Raw genomic sequence first — 14,695 nt, 5'->3', positions numbered from 1 at the left:
CCAAGCAATATTGCATTCCTGTGTGTAAAAGTCCTGTGCTATGCAGAAAAATTCATAGTGATATTTTCTAAAGGGTTAGCTAATTCTGTTTTTCTCTGGAGTCTTTTTTTTAATGATGAACATAGTTGAATATTCCTCAATCACTTACTCTCAAATAGTACATGATCCCTTCATTTCATAGCAAAGAAGCGTAATCATGGTTCCCTGGGCCAATGCCAAATGTACAAGACAACCACTACCTCAGCTGGTATATACCTGGGAATATTCAATACATCAACTTCTACGTGACAACTAGAAAGTGAGAACGCTAAAACAGGAAAATGCTGCAGCATCTCTATATTTTTTTAATTTAAATGATTCACATTTAGTCTAAAATTTAAAAGTGATCAATGCCCAAGAAACACCTGCTTTAGAATTTCTGGAACTAAGGAAATTGGGAGAGGTAGGAATTCTGTGAAACTTCTGAACCCTCCTCTGAGTCAGTGAAAGAAAATAAATTAAAACACTTCTGAATTTTACTCCATATACTGAGAAAAGTTTACTACAAAATTGCACATCTTACAGTATACAAATGAAGGTTTTGCTTTTAATTTCATTTGTACTGTCCAAATTCCTGTTTACCTGCTTGTACTTCTAGTAAAATAGTTTCATTTTAATTCTGAAAGCATCGTATTGGATTTATACATTTATTGTGATGATATTCCCAGCAGTGACAGACTTGATATAGAACTGCAACAAATTCTGAATGCACCCATTAATCCACACAAAAATGTCTGAATCAGATTATTTTCTCTAGCAAATATAGAAGTTGACAACAATGTAATTATTACTTTAAAATATCTATCCAAGTTTGCATCTAGGTAAATGTGAAGAAAATTAAGCCCCTTGCCATTTGTTGCTGGAGGAAAATCAGAATTAAGAAATGCAACCTGATTAGGAAAAATAATTGGTCAACTATTATTAACTGTTCTTTGTAAATAAAACACAAGTTTTTCCTGCTATGCTTATCTTCACATTTAATCACCCTTGATGAAAAGATCTCTTACCAAAATGAGTAATTGCTACAAACAACAAAACCAACAACAAACAACAAAAAGCTGTCTAGCAGAAAACACAATACCTCTGTTTAGTTTCAGTGGCTTTCCCAATAACTTTGGGTGTTGATTCATTTCCTCCAGAAGAAAAACTGATAATAAAGTCAGTTGTTTCTTGATGCAATCCTACTTATTTAAAATAAAATAAAAATATATATGTTCTGAGGAATATACAAACAATTTTATCTTTCTTTTATAGCAGAAGAACAAGAAAGTGATGGTAACTCTTTAGCAGTTCTACATTCTGAATTCCTTTCTCTCCAGTTCCTTGATGTCCCATCTACTTATGTATAATCACATCTAAATAAACAGTAACATGAAAATCATCAGTCTTCCTCTGACAAACTGATTAGACCACATGTAGTTTAAGTGTCACAGGATATTTTTCCATTTTTCTTCCTAATTCTTGATTGTAGTTAAACTACCTGGGCCCTATTAATGACAAAAGGATATCCAGGATGGCTTCACTGATCAGAAAGCCAGGAAGGGCTATTGTGTCCCCTCTCTTGATTGATTCTAGAATAGACCCTTGGCTGCCTAATCAACATAGAACAAAATACTTTCTCAGAATTAATTCCCATGTGAGTTATATTATAACTTTTAGGAAAAAAAAAAACAAACTGTGATTAAAACATTTGTAGTGATGAAGAATCCATACCAAAGCTTGATAAGTAGTTCCAGTGCAGCCTGTGCCTTTTTTTTGTTCTATTATGTCTGACTTCAACATCTAGGCAATAAACAAGGAGCTCTAGTACTAGCAAATATAAGTTTCCCGTGGGAGAAATCTTAAATAAAGTTAGGATCTGTACAAAGCTCATCAATGACCAAAGTCACCTAAGCTTCTCAGTACAATGGTGTCTGTCACTACAGATTGGCTTTGCTCTCTTCAGACATCCAAAAGTTGGGCATTTAGAATAAGTAAGCATCAAGACTACCCTAAATAGTCAATGGTGAGAGAAAAGTATGTGCAGAAATACTGTACCATCTACAGAGTAGTGCAGTTTTGTGAGACAAAAACCACATCGTAAGTCCATTTTTTCACTCTCTTAGTTATTCTCCATAATTTTCTCATTTGTTTTGTCTATTTTTTCATGTTTTGGACCATGTACTCAGTACTGGTCCACAACTTTGCCAAGTACAATTGTAATATAACTTCCCTACAACCTCTTAATATTTTGTCTTTATACATTTAAGGATTATAATGGTCCTCTTGCCTACAAGACAGTGCTGAAGGATTATATTTCACTGTGACCCAGTTAGCATTGGCCAGGATAGAGCACCCGGACTCTTAAAGATGGTAAAATTTCTTCCCAGCTGAGGAGCTTGCATGTAGACATACTAAAATGCCTACTTCTTCCTTGCATTCTCTTACCAAATGATTATATCATTCTATGTGAGTGACATGCCCTTACAATTAACTGTATTAATTAACTGGCTTATAGTCAGAAAACAAGGAAGATGCCCAACTACGTTTTATAAATGTCTTACTGGATCACATTGTGTAATGTGCTGCTGGTGTATACAGTAGAAAGTGACTTCTCATCTCTTACTTTTGGGTCCCCACAGAAGTTAAAGCAAGAGTTTCTCTAAATTATGCCATCATAAGTTTTGCTTCTATTATCAGTGACCCATCAGCTACAGTGTAAAAAAACCTCTGATACTTGTTTCTTTCCCATTCCCAGATTGCATGAATTACATGATTACATGAATTCCCGCTCTCTGATTCCCTAGTTGTCTGCTGATGGAGAGCTCTTCATAATGGGATTTTCCACTAATTATCTCTAGCCATTTTAAATTGCGTGTGTTGAAAAGTGACTTTGTAGAGCAAAGTTTCCAGCCTAGGATCTTTCCTCACAGGTGTCTTCATAGTTTTACTTCTGTTCCATACTTTTACTTCTGTTTTACCAACATAACTAGAAATTGTGTCAAATACTCTATTTTTTCAATCAGTAAAATGTATCTGTTGACACTTTCCCATTAAATTAAAGATCTATAAACTGCAGAGAGTTAAAATTTATGACATTTGGCTTTGTTGTAAAGGGATTTATAATAAAGTGTATTTTAAGTTCAGATGAAGCTTTCTCCTGTAGGACATTTGGTTGTAAGCTTCCTCTCTCACGTGTTACATCAAAGTTCTACCTCTTCCTTGTCTAGAAGTTAACTGGTATCTCACCTCTGAGTAGAGAAACAAGCCAACTACCTCAATGGGTCATCTGCTCTCTAGCAGAACAATGACTTTGGGCTGGTTTGGGTTGTTTTGATAATATGGTCAATGTTAGGTATCTTGAAATCCTGAATCTTTAAAACGTGACACATGAGTAAGTACATTATCCAAAAGCCATGGGGCAGAGCCCATAGAAATCCATAAATACCTCCTGTTTGTTCCAAAAGAAACCTTGAAACCTATGTATTTAACAACTATGATCCATGGTAATATATGCAACCTGTTGTTTCCCACCTCTCTCCTTCCAGATTTCTGTCCACTAACCTACATTTGCAAACGCTGTAAGCTGGAGGCTGAGAGAATATTTGGGGAGGTATCACTCTATTGCTGTCTTCTGCTGTTTCTCTAGACGTCCACCATTGGCCACTGCGGAGATGGGATCCTGGGCTAAACAGACTTTTGGTTTGACTGCTTTTATGTTTCTATGTTCCTGTAAGCCTAAAAATTCTCTGTTTGCACAAGTTAGCTTGTGATTGATAAACTCTTAGATTCCGTCCATACTGATACGCTCCAGTCCGAGGTGCAAACTCTGTAATTGTTCCTGAACAGCTTGCTATAATGCCAAGAACTGAGAGCAGGGAAGTGGTGCTGGAATACAGAAATGTGAGAAGATATGCTTGAGGGGATTGAATGATTACTGAGATAAGGAAAGGATGGGAGCTGGAACAAGGTTTCAAAGAGATAGGGGACTAGGTGTGCCAGGATGTGCATCTTCAGACTGGAAGTTAGGACATATGTGAGAAAATGGAAGACTGAGACATAGGCTGCAGGGCAGGCAGTGACGGACAAGAAAAGGTAATGCATGATCCTTTTGAATGCAGGTTAGGATCCAGGATTCCTGAGTTAGCTGGTAAAGAGACAACATAAAGTATTAGTTTATCTCTCCCTAATGATTGAGCTGCACAGAATTCACAGATTATAGTTTTCTCCTGCTTTTATTTGCTATTAGCTCATGTCACCAGAATTTGTTCTATAAAATCCTGAGTTTTGAACTTTTTGGATGAGCCCCGGGGATGTAAATTTGCTTCAACAAGATAGAATTTCTGATGGCTGTTTTTCTAGATTGCCTTTTAGGAAGTTATGTCCTAAAAGTAATTTGGAGAGTGTTAAGATTACAGAGACTAAAACATTCAAAAACTAGAGAGCACTCGAACTCAAGCTGCTTGTGAAAACTTAATTCAAACTCCTGGAATATATGTACTATGATACAGTCTTTTATTTATGAGATCACATACTATTTTTACCACAGGCCACTCCTTCCTTCAGTACACAGGATACCTGTGTATCAGTGTATCATATCATAGTGTTCAGAGTGTGAAGTCATGAAGTAGCCTGTTGTTTGTATGACCCTTTCCTCATCTAGTACAAAAGCTACACAGTGCAGTGACTGAGGCAGAAGATTCCAAGAAGAAAAAGTTGGTTGTGTGTTTTGGACAGAAGAGTATCTCCTGAACAACTGGATTCTCTCCTTGTTTCATTTCAATGAATCCTGCGTGAGGCTGAAACTCATTTAATTCAGATTTGGGATAGGCGATGAGAGATACGTATTTTTCACTTCCTAGGTACCCAGCCTCATGCTCTGGAGACTTCTCAACTGCAAGCGAAGTTGGTGTCAGATGTGATTGCCAAATGAAGCGTAAAAATAAATGATATATCCTCAACAAACGTAGCCATGCAAAACAGGCAGACAGAATAACACGTATTTTTGACACTAATATAATTGTACCTTAGTTCTGTGTGTATAAAATGGGGATAAATGGACTAATGTTTGTGAAGCTGTCATCTGCCAGTGATAGGTGTCAAAAAATCATAGAATCGTAGAATATCCTGAGTTGGAAGGGACACACGAGGATTATCGAGTCCAAGTCCTGACTCCACACAGGGCAACCTAAAAGTTAAACCATGTATCTAAGAGCATTGTCCAAACGCTTCTTGAACACCGGCAGGCTTGGGGCCATGAGCACTTCCCTGGGGAGCTTGTTCCAGTGCTTGACCACCCTCTCACTGAAGAACTTTTTCCTAATACCCAATCTGCACTTACCCTGACGCAGCTTTAAGCCATTCCCTTACATCCTATCACCAGACACCAAAGAGACCAGCACCTCCCTCTCCACTCCCCCTCAGGAGGAAGTTGTAGACAGCAATGAGGTCACCCCTCAGTCTCTTCTTCTCTAAGCTGAACAAACCTAGTATCCTCAGCCGCTCCTCCTAAGTCATGCCCTCTAGTCCCTTCACCATCTTTGTTGCCCTCCTTTGGACACATTCTAATATTTTTATATCCTTATGTTGTGGAGCCCAAAACTGCACGCAGTACTCAGGGTGAGGACACACCACTGCTGAGTATAGTGGGACAATTGACAAACACTTTCAAACAGTAGCTATACTGCGCTTAATGCACCCCAGGATACACTTGGCTCTTTTGGCTGCCAGGGCACATTATTGACTCATATTGAGCTTACCATCAACCAAAACCCCCAGATCCCTTTCTGCAGGGCTGTGCTTGCACTCCAGGCTCTTGTCCCCTAGTATATACATACATCCAGGATTATACCATCCGAAGGAAAATTATTTAGAGCATGGAATGGTGTTTCTTAAAAAAAGCATGAACTGAATACCCTAACATGGGGATAAAACAAAATGTCGAAGGGTATTCATGAATGCCATTCACCTTATATGCTAAATGAGACAGAGGTGATATGAAAAAGGAGTATTAGTGCAATTTGGGAATATGACTTAATGCATAGGCTCAAATATGCATTGCCAATTAATAACTAGGTTCAAGGGGTGGAAAGCATAGGAACAGGTCTGAGGGTGGGATCACAGGGTGGGGATTTTTGAGTCTGACTCAGCATAAGTTGACAAAGTGGGAGGAAGAGCTGCCTGTTGAGCTGAGCATAGGCAGTGAGACTCAAGGATAGGAGATAGTGGCTTCAGGGAGTGGAAAGTATGGGAGGCATTTCTCAAAAGCCATGTCATGAATTGGCTGTGATTTTCAGTTGGCTTTTTAGAACTGAACTGAAGTTGCATGGGCATGTAAGGAATGTTGCATTTCCTAACCTGTAAGCATTTGACTTTGCAAACTTACTATTGCTTCAATTACTTTTTCATGTATAACATATTTATTTGTAATGGAGAGCACAAGAATGGTTTCGAATGAAGAAATGTTTGTGAAAGAAGATTATAGTTTTAGAGTAAGAGCAAGAGATTGAAGGGAAGGTACCTTAAGAGACACTAGAAAGTTAAAAGGGAGTGAGGGACCTTTGGAGGACCACAGAAGTAAAGAGGAGACCACAACAGATTCAGAATTGAGGGTGGGGGTGCACCAGTTCAGTGAGGGGACTGAACTTGAGGATCAAGCACTGGTTAATGCAACGAAGAAGGAAGAAAAATTTGGGGTATGTGGAAAAGAGGCTGCAATATGATGACAGATGTTTAAAGAACAAGAATTTTTGTTTTCTAGACACAAGTGAAAGTCTCATCTTGCCATCATTCTAAAGGAAGAAATGGTAAGGTCAGTAAGGAGTCTTATAAGAGTGTCATCACACAGTCTTGTCTTCGTGGAAAGTAGGGTTCGAGCCTTCCCATTTGCAAGGCTCTGTGCAGCACATATTTTGAGTCTCATGGCAAGGGAGGGACTGTGCTGTTTAGCATAGTCTCCCATCTACCTTATAGTTCAATGAAGCCCTGGTGGAAAGATCCTGTAGTAAATTTCCTGACTGTCCTGCCCTAACTCATTTTTCCAAATGGCCTTTTAGCATATAAAACAGCAATGCATTAATCCAATCTGAAGGTACTGATGACCATGACACAGTCCTCATCGAACAGGAAAGGACAAGTTGCCTAAAAAAGCAACTTTGTTCATTGCTAGAACAGTCTCAGACAATTTGAATGAAACTGAAGAAAAATGGTTTCGCTTTGAAAATGAAAAGGTTTGCAAAAAGTTACCGGTTTTTCCCAGTTTTTGTCTATGAAGCATGTGTCAAAATATTGTCAAAACTATCATCACACTGATTTGCAGTAAGAGAATCTTATTACGATTTTTAATAATTTGATTTTTTAATTACATTTCCTACAGGAAATTTCTTAAAGAATGTTTTAAAAACTGACCAATTTTAAGCCTTATGAAATAGAATTCACTTCACAATTTCATATTTTGCAGGGTTTTTTCTCTCAGCCAGCTCTAAACAATGCTAATAACCAATTAAAAACTACATTGTGGATCTTACTGAGATAAAGCAGAAGCCAGATCACCAGTCAAAAACTACTCATTCCTTTCCATACATGTAGCATCACTTTGATTTATGCACGCTAGCAGTGCAGTTTCACAAATGGGATATAAATTGTTCCCCTGTGCTTCCCACTGCACCCCCTTATCTGGCACTATTACTCGTCTGATTGCACATGCAGCGAAATCAACATGTTGGTCCAACTGAAAATTGGCCAATTTTTAGCCACATGAATGCTCATGTCATCATAGAAAGGTGATAGAAATTTATAGCCAGTCATTGAGGAGCGGACAGGACCGCTACTTTTGGCAGCAGCTTTATCATGCAGCAACTTGCCTGTGGTGAAACCACACACTAAACCTCATGGAGCCTGATCTTATTCAAGCTCCTCAGTATGAGAAATACCGGGAAAATAAAGGAATACCATATGCCAGATTTAATGGAAAGAAACAGAGTTGAAGGTACCTGTATACTGAAGCTTTCTTTCAACACTGTTCTTACAGACCCCACAGGAGGAGATCTTCAACATGTAAGTAGAAAGATCTAGTTTAGGAGGAGACTAGAAAAGGTTTGATTTACCAAATCCAGTACTTGATTAATATTTGTGATCAAATAGTTTTTGAGATCCACTAATGAAAACCTAGAAAGAAATTGGATTTAGAAAGAATAAGGAATTTTCTTTATATATATGAATGCATACACAGATGCCGCTCCAAAGGTAGGTTATGGTAAGATGAGAAGCTAGATTCATGCAACAACTCCCTCCTGCTGAAGTGGAGTCATTCCATCCTCCTTCAGGCTGCATGCTCTTCTGTGCTGTCTTTGTGGGGGCTTCAGTACCTGTCTGACACATAAGTCACTTCAACTCACTAAGGTGGCAAAAAGCTATTCGCTTTTTTTTTTCCTTAACTGGTTTAGTAGGTTGGAGAACAAATGTTATTAATGGTGGCAGGGCCCCAAATATAGCTGAATGTCATAGCTGACAGCTTTTCTCAGCAAAATGTCACTAAACCAACATGAAATGATGCTATTTTAGACTTGGACTTACAGTTTGAGGACAGTATAGAAAAGCTAGCTGTAGAAAATTATTCTAAAGTTGATTTGGTGTAAATTGCATGGAAAGAAAGCAAAAGCAGGTCTGTATTATGAAAGCCTCTTGATTTCATAAGGCAAATTTTGGTAAACTAAGGGACCTAGTTAATCAAGTCAACTGAACTGAGGAGGTCAGGAGTTTGAAATGGAAATTATTTGCCGTTTCTTCAAGGGGCAGGTGCTAACACAGTGCATAAAAAGGATAATTGAGAATAAGTAGAGAGCTTTCAGGGAAAGGACTGACTAGCAAAAAAGCTTTGCTACACATTGAGAAGCACAGAGGTAAGATGATATTTTCCAGAGCAGAATGAGGGAAATGGCAGCAGGTAGTACCAAACAGGTACTACAGTGTCAAATTGGAAAGTGTCTGCTAGTAGATTTCTTTGGGAGTTATTCTTGGGATTGATATTACTGCTTGGCAAAGAAGAGAAAATAAGCTTATTGAATTGGCTGGTTTCACAAAATTAGGCTGCAGTGGGATGTCATATGGAAAAACAATGAATGACCTTGATGATTTAACTAATGGAAACAAAACAAACTGCTATAATACAAAATGCGAGGTCACGCACTTGGAGGCTAATAAAAATTTTGCTGTTAATGGAGAACTTTCCCAGTAAATGAGTGGTGTCAAAAAGAACATAGGTACTACTAGAATAGATGGTAGTTATCTAATGTAGTTGTGCTAAAAAGCAACTGCACACCCAAGACTGTGATATTTCATGGAGATATCAAAATATTAATGTACTGTACAACGTAGTAATTCAATTTAAAATGGAATATTATGGGAATTTGAACCCACATTCAAGACAGATGAGTTCAGACTGGGACAGGTGGCAATAAAGGCTAGTAGAATGACCAGTGGAATGAAGATCTGCTGAGCAAGAAGAGACTAAAAGATCTTTGTTTAGTCTAGCAAAAGGAAGGCTGAGAGGGAATATGATTACTGTCTATAAATATATCAGGGGTAAACACCAGGGAGGGAGAAGAACTATTTAAGCCAACAGACAAATACTGGCACAAAAGCAAATGGATTCTTGAATAAATTTAGTCTGGAAATTAGAAGAAGGTTTCTAACCACCAAAACAATGAAGTTCTGGAACAGATTTTCAACAGGAGTAGGCGGTAAACGTATCAAACTACCATTAAGATGGAGCTTGGAAAGTTTCTGGAGGGGATTATATGACACAGTTTCCTGTAATAGCAAGAAACTGGACTCACTGACCTAGGGAGTCTCTTCCAGTCTTAAGGTCCTATATTCTGTTTTGCACTGTCATTTATTCTCCATAAAGGCAAGAGATTTATCCAACTAAAGCCCTCAAATGTTTAAAAACTAATAAAAATTATTTTGTAAATAAAAATTATGTTGATTATTGTAAACTCACTGCAAGTGATTTCAGAATAACACTTTATTGGGTATTACATTCTTAGTCTTTACTGTATTGCAGTGTCTTCTGCAGGAAGGTTGCCCAGTTTAGAACATAAATTAATTCTTTACTTTTTCAAAACTGAAAGATGGGATGTTGCATAAAGGTCATTTGAAGACATATTATATCATGCAATGAATAGTAATCTTATAGGATAGTGTATATTGTCTCATTATTTGACCTTTTGAAAGATCACTTTTGGTTAAATAAGCTGCAAATTAAACAGCTGAATGTAATTTATTTATAGACACATATTGATTTGTTTATAAATTTTATGAAAAGTATATGTAGTTCACCAACCATAATGAAAACCACAGGTAACGTTTTGTAGAAAGCAATTTTTTTTCAATTTTTTTATAGTATGGGTTCTGTTATGTGCAGTACAAACATATACACACACGATATCTTTTCATTAAGAGCTTTAGTCTATAAAGAATAGCTGCAATGCCTAATGAAACTCAAAAATCAGAACACCAATAGAGGGAATCTTATATAATAAAAACAACATGATCAAGGTGTTACTGATCATAGGTGTTTTAAGAGTCTACTTTTTTGTTCGGTTTTGGTTTTTTAATCTTTTTCCTTCCACTATTATTTCTTGAAGTTGTGTTGGGCAACCAACTAGTAGACCAGAATTCCATTATGCCATGACCATGAAAACATGACATGTTCCATCAACCAATACAGTTTGTCCACATATTTCTTCTTTGTGATGGCCAAGGGGGGTTGACGCTAGATTGACAAAGTAACATTAAGGACAGAAAAGAGAAATATTGGCAGAAATGGTAGGGGAAGAAAGTAAAGAAAATAATAAAATAAAGAGGATAAATAAACTGTGTAAGGCAGAGATTACAAGGTTTGTGGGGCAGGGCAGTACAGAAGCCAACAATGACATGAAAGAAATTTTGGTGTCACATACTTTACAAAGGATTACACTCCATTTTCACTTCCATAGGTGGTGGAAACACACACAACATTTCTATAAACGTAAGTTTTGTCTGCATTCCAAACACATTTTTTTTCCAAGCCAATCTGCAAATCAGTTCTAAAGGCTTTCATGAACCTCTACTTTCCAAGTGTTACATATATGAAGTAGTGAAAGACATCTTGTTCAAGTATTTCCTCTTCATTCCTCATAACTCTGTTCTAGACACCTGGACAATTAGATTGATGTAAACCTAAACAGTGTTCAGGCTGAAGAAGTCCTTCAGTCAAAGGAATATGTTGCCTTCTAATTCTGGAACAAATGCCACTATTCTTCATCATAGATGAATATTGCTGATAGCAGGAGGCAGCTTTAAACTATGTTCACTCTGTTCCTACAATATACTATGCATCACTTGAAGGTTGGTTTGGTAGTGTTCTTAAGATTCCTGCTCAAACATAAACTCTTTAAAATATATCAGATTACTCCTTCTCAGTTCAAATACAGTTGACTGCTTTTTGAGACAATTTTACTCCATGACAGATAGGAGGATGTCACTCTTCTTCTAAGTCATTGAGCATACTGTTGGTTCAGCTTTGTTGAATTTATCTACTGCCAGTCAATACATTTGACATTTTTTAGTTGCTGACATCAGGCCTGTCCATGAAAGCAGTGGTGTGGAGCCTATAAATACATCCGTTTCAGATCTCTGGTGTTCATGAAGAGATTTTACTGCTTAGTGTTTGAGCTAATGCTAACTCTCTCAAACCATAAAAAAGAATTACTCAATTTGGATTATTCTTAAAAATAATCTGAATTAGACATGGTTTTACAGATGAAGAGGAATTTACATAAGTGTCTGTACATTTTCCTCCTTTCTCCTGATGTCAGTTGAAAAAATAATAAAAAAATCATGGTGTATTCATTATTTTTGTCTACATTTGAACATACAAATAAAAAATAGGGTTACATGTCCATAGGGGGACAAGAGTTCTCTGGAGTTATAGTCTTTTATATATAAATACATTTCAGTACAGTTCCAAAATTGCAAGCAAACCCATTAAAATTTCTGTTTGAACTGTATAATCTAAAACATTAATGAAAATGGTCTACATGGTGTATTCATTATTTTTGTCTACATTTGAACATACAAATAAAAAATAGGGTTACATGTCCATAGGGGGACAAGAGTTCTCTGGAGTTATAGTCTTTTATATATAAATACATTTCAGTACAGTTCCAAAATTGCAAGCAAACCCATTAAAATTTCTGTTTGAACTGTATAATCTAAAACATTAATGAAAATGGTCTATTGCTACATTGCTACATAAAAGTCTTAGATAACACTGTTAGGTAATGTCTATTGCTAGGGCAGTGGTAAGAGGAAGGTGCTCTTTGGTTACTTTTTTAATGACTATTAAGATTGATAGGTTTCACTTAACATGTTCTAAATTAGAAAACCACTCGTTTTCTACCATCCATCTCTGGATGCATCAAAGCTCTCAAAAACAGGTGCTTAAGTCCTCTTGAATTTCTTTCTGAACTTCATCAGAACTTAAATGTTTATGGATAAGCACTGTTGTAGAACAAAAACCATCTTCCTGGGATGTAATGTGGAGGATGATTTAACATGGTTTTGACTTTTACCAACCTAGAAGACATTCAAGGCTAATAATGGAAATGATCAGGAGCCAGCTGACCTGCTGGAGCGTATGAGATTCAGTGTTGAAATTTCAACAGCTGTCTGGTTACTATGAACACAATTAGCTGGATAGTGTGATGCTGTAGAACAAAGTTTATGAATTTACAGAACAAGTTTGAGAAGACCTTCAAAATGGTGATTACTCTCCATGGCACTTTCTTCCTTGGCAGTGGTTCTGTTAGAGCTGTTTCGCCATCAGCTCACCTTTCTTTCAGGCATGAGCAATGGCGGTGCAAGCTGCCACCAGCCCTGAGGTAACTCTCTCCCCCCACACCAAGTAGCCCTTCCAAGTGTCATCTGATAGCTAGGACGGTGTGGAAAAAAAAAAAAAAAATTCCCATCAACAACATATAGCAACAGTGTTGGAGGAGCTTTTGGCTTGAGTTGTTGACTGAAGCCTGTGTCTCCGGGTGGGACCATTAGGAAGAAATTAGATGTATTGTTGTGACAATGGAAGATAGAAAATTTCTGGTCTCTCCCACACATGAGAATTATTAACCAAACACATCAAGGGTGGTGGAGGAAGGAGCCAGCCCTTAAGTGACTTCTGAGCCACCGGACAGCAAGGCTGCTCCGCGGGCTCCCCAGGCTGATCCCGCGGGAGGCTCCCAGCTCCGGGCTGGAAATGGCGCCAGCGGTTTGAACCCGGCTCCTTGCGCATGCAAGAGGCTCTCTCCAGGGGAGAATGCTCCGCGTGGTTGACACGAATTGATACCGGTTAGAAGAGGCAGGGCGGGTATTTGCTCTCTCTCTCTCTCTCCCCCTTCTGGGCAGAGGAGAATGAGTAAATGGGGCAGAGTAGGACCAGGGCGCAAGACAGTAGGCTGAGCTCCCCAAGTCCTCGAAAGAGCGGGCGTGAGTGCCATGGCCAGCGCGGGGGGAAGGAGCCGCGCAAAGGAAGTGCGCATCCTCCATTTTGGCGGAGGGCGGGCGAAGAGCTTGGCTCCCGGCGCCTGGCCGCCGTCGCCGCGCGGAGCACTCCTCCCCACCCCGCGGCACTGCCGGGGGCACCCGGCTCTTCTTCCCGCGGGGAGCCGGGCAGAGGCGCCTCAAATGGACGCCCCGCTGAGCCTCACGGTGGTTCGAATTGGTCCCAAGCTCCCCGCAGCAGCTTCCGACAAAATGGAGGACGCCACCACTGTACCACCACCACCACCAGCAGCTCTTCCAGGAGCCATGTCGGCGACTGACATGGCGCCCTCCTCCGCAGCGGGTGGGGGCAGGAGGGCGTCCTAGGGCGAGGGCGGCAAGGAGGCACTGCTCGGCGGGGCAGGCTGCGGGGGCACGGGGGAGGCGCCCTCCCTGGGATACGTGCGCTCTCTCCCTTTCCCCTGTGGGAGCGCTTCCATTATCCACGCTCTGTCCCTCATGGAAATGGCCCCAGGTTCAAAGCCCTGCTGGGGGAAGGAGCCGAGTGAGACCTCTCGGCGGGCCACGGGGGAGTCCTGCCAGCCCTATCGCTCGGCGGCGGGGGGCGGAGAAGGAGAGGTGAGCCTGCGCCCCCCGGCCGGGGCTGTGGCGTCCACAGGGACCGAGCGCAAGGCTGGGATGGGCAGCGTAACCTCCCCGCCGCCGGAGCGCAGCCGGCCCGGCGGCAGCGCAAACTTCTGCAAGTTGCTGCTGTCAAAGAGCTGCGCGGGGAGCGCGAGCGCAGCCTTCGGACGTGGGTAACGAGCCGGTGGGCAACGATCCGGGTTCCTCAAACCTGATGGATCAAAGTGGGAAGAACCCCAGGCATGGCCAGGAGGAAGATTGGCAGTTTATAGGGTCAACCGGCTGCGGGCGGCTGTGATGGATGGGCGACCCACCCACTCCGCTAGCCCAGCGCGAGAGCCCGCCCTCTCGGAGAGCCAATGGCGGGGCAGGGAGGCGGTTCTCCCCGAGCTCGCTTGGCCCGGTTCCTCCTCCCCTTCGCTAGCAGCTGCGCTTCGCCTGGGACTGGACCGAGTTAGAGTTGAGACGCCGGAGGAGTAGCACAGAGTGCGTGCGTCCCCTGCGGGGGGGTGGG

The 14,695-nt window shown here is 40.3% G+C and overlaps 1 protein-coding gene across 1 annotated transcript in view; it reads left to right on the top strand.

Moving 5' to 3' along the window:
- Positions 1 to 14,621: 14,621 nt before the first annotated feature.
- ZMYM2 (zinc finger MYM-type containing 2) overlaps positions 14,622 to 14,695 on the top strand; it is a 97,411-nt gene continuing 97,337 nt past the window's right edge. Inside the window, exon 1 of the mRNA XM_009279369.2 lies at positions 14,622 to 14,667. The gene's annotated coding sequence lies outside the window, so the exon portion shown is untranslated. The remainder of the gene's footprint in view (positions 14,668 to 14,695) is intronic.

This window comes from Aptenodytes forsteri, unplaced genomic scaffold, assembly GCF_000699145.1.
Source record: "Aptenodytes forsteri isolate BGI_AS27 unplaced genomic scaffold, ASM69914v1 Scaffold307, whole genome shotgun sequence".
In the NCBI taxonomy this organism is placed as follows: Eukaryota; Metazoa; Chordata; class Aves; order Sphenisciformes; family Spheniscidae; genus Aptenodytes; species Aptenodytes forsteri.
Note: the sequence above shows the minus strand (reverse complement) of the source record. Positions and strands in the feature narration are given on the sequence as shown.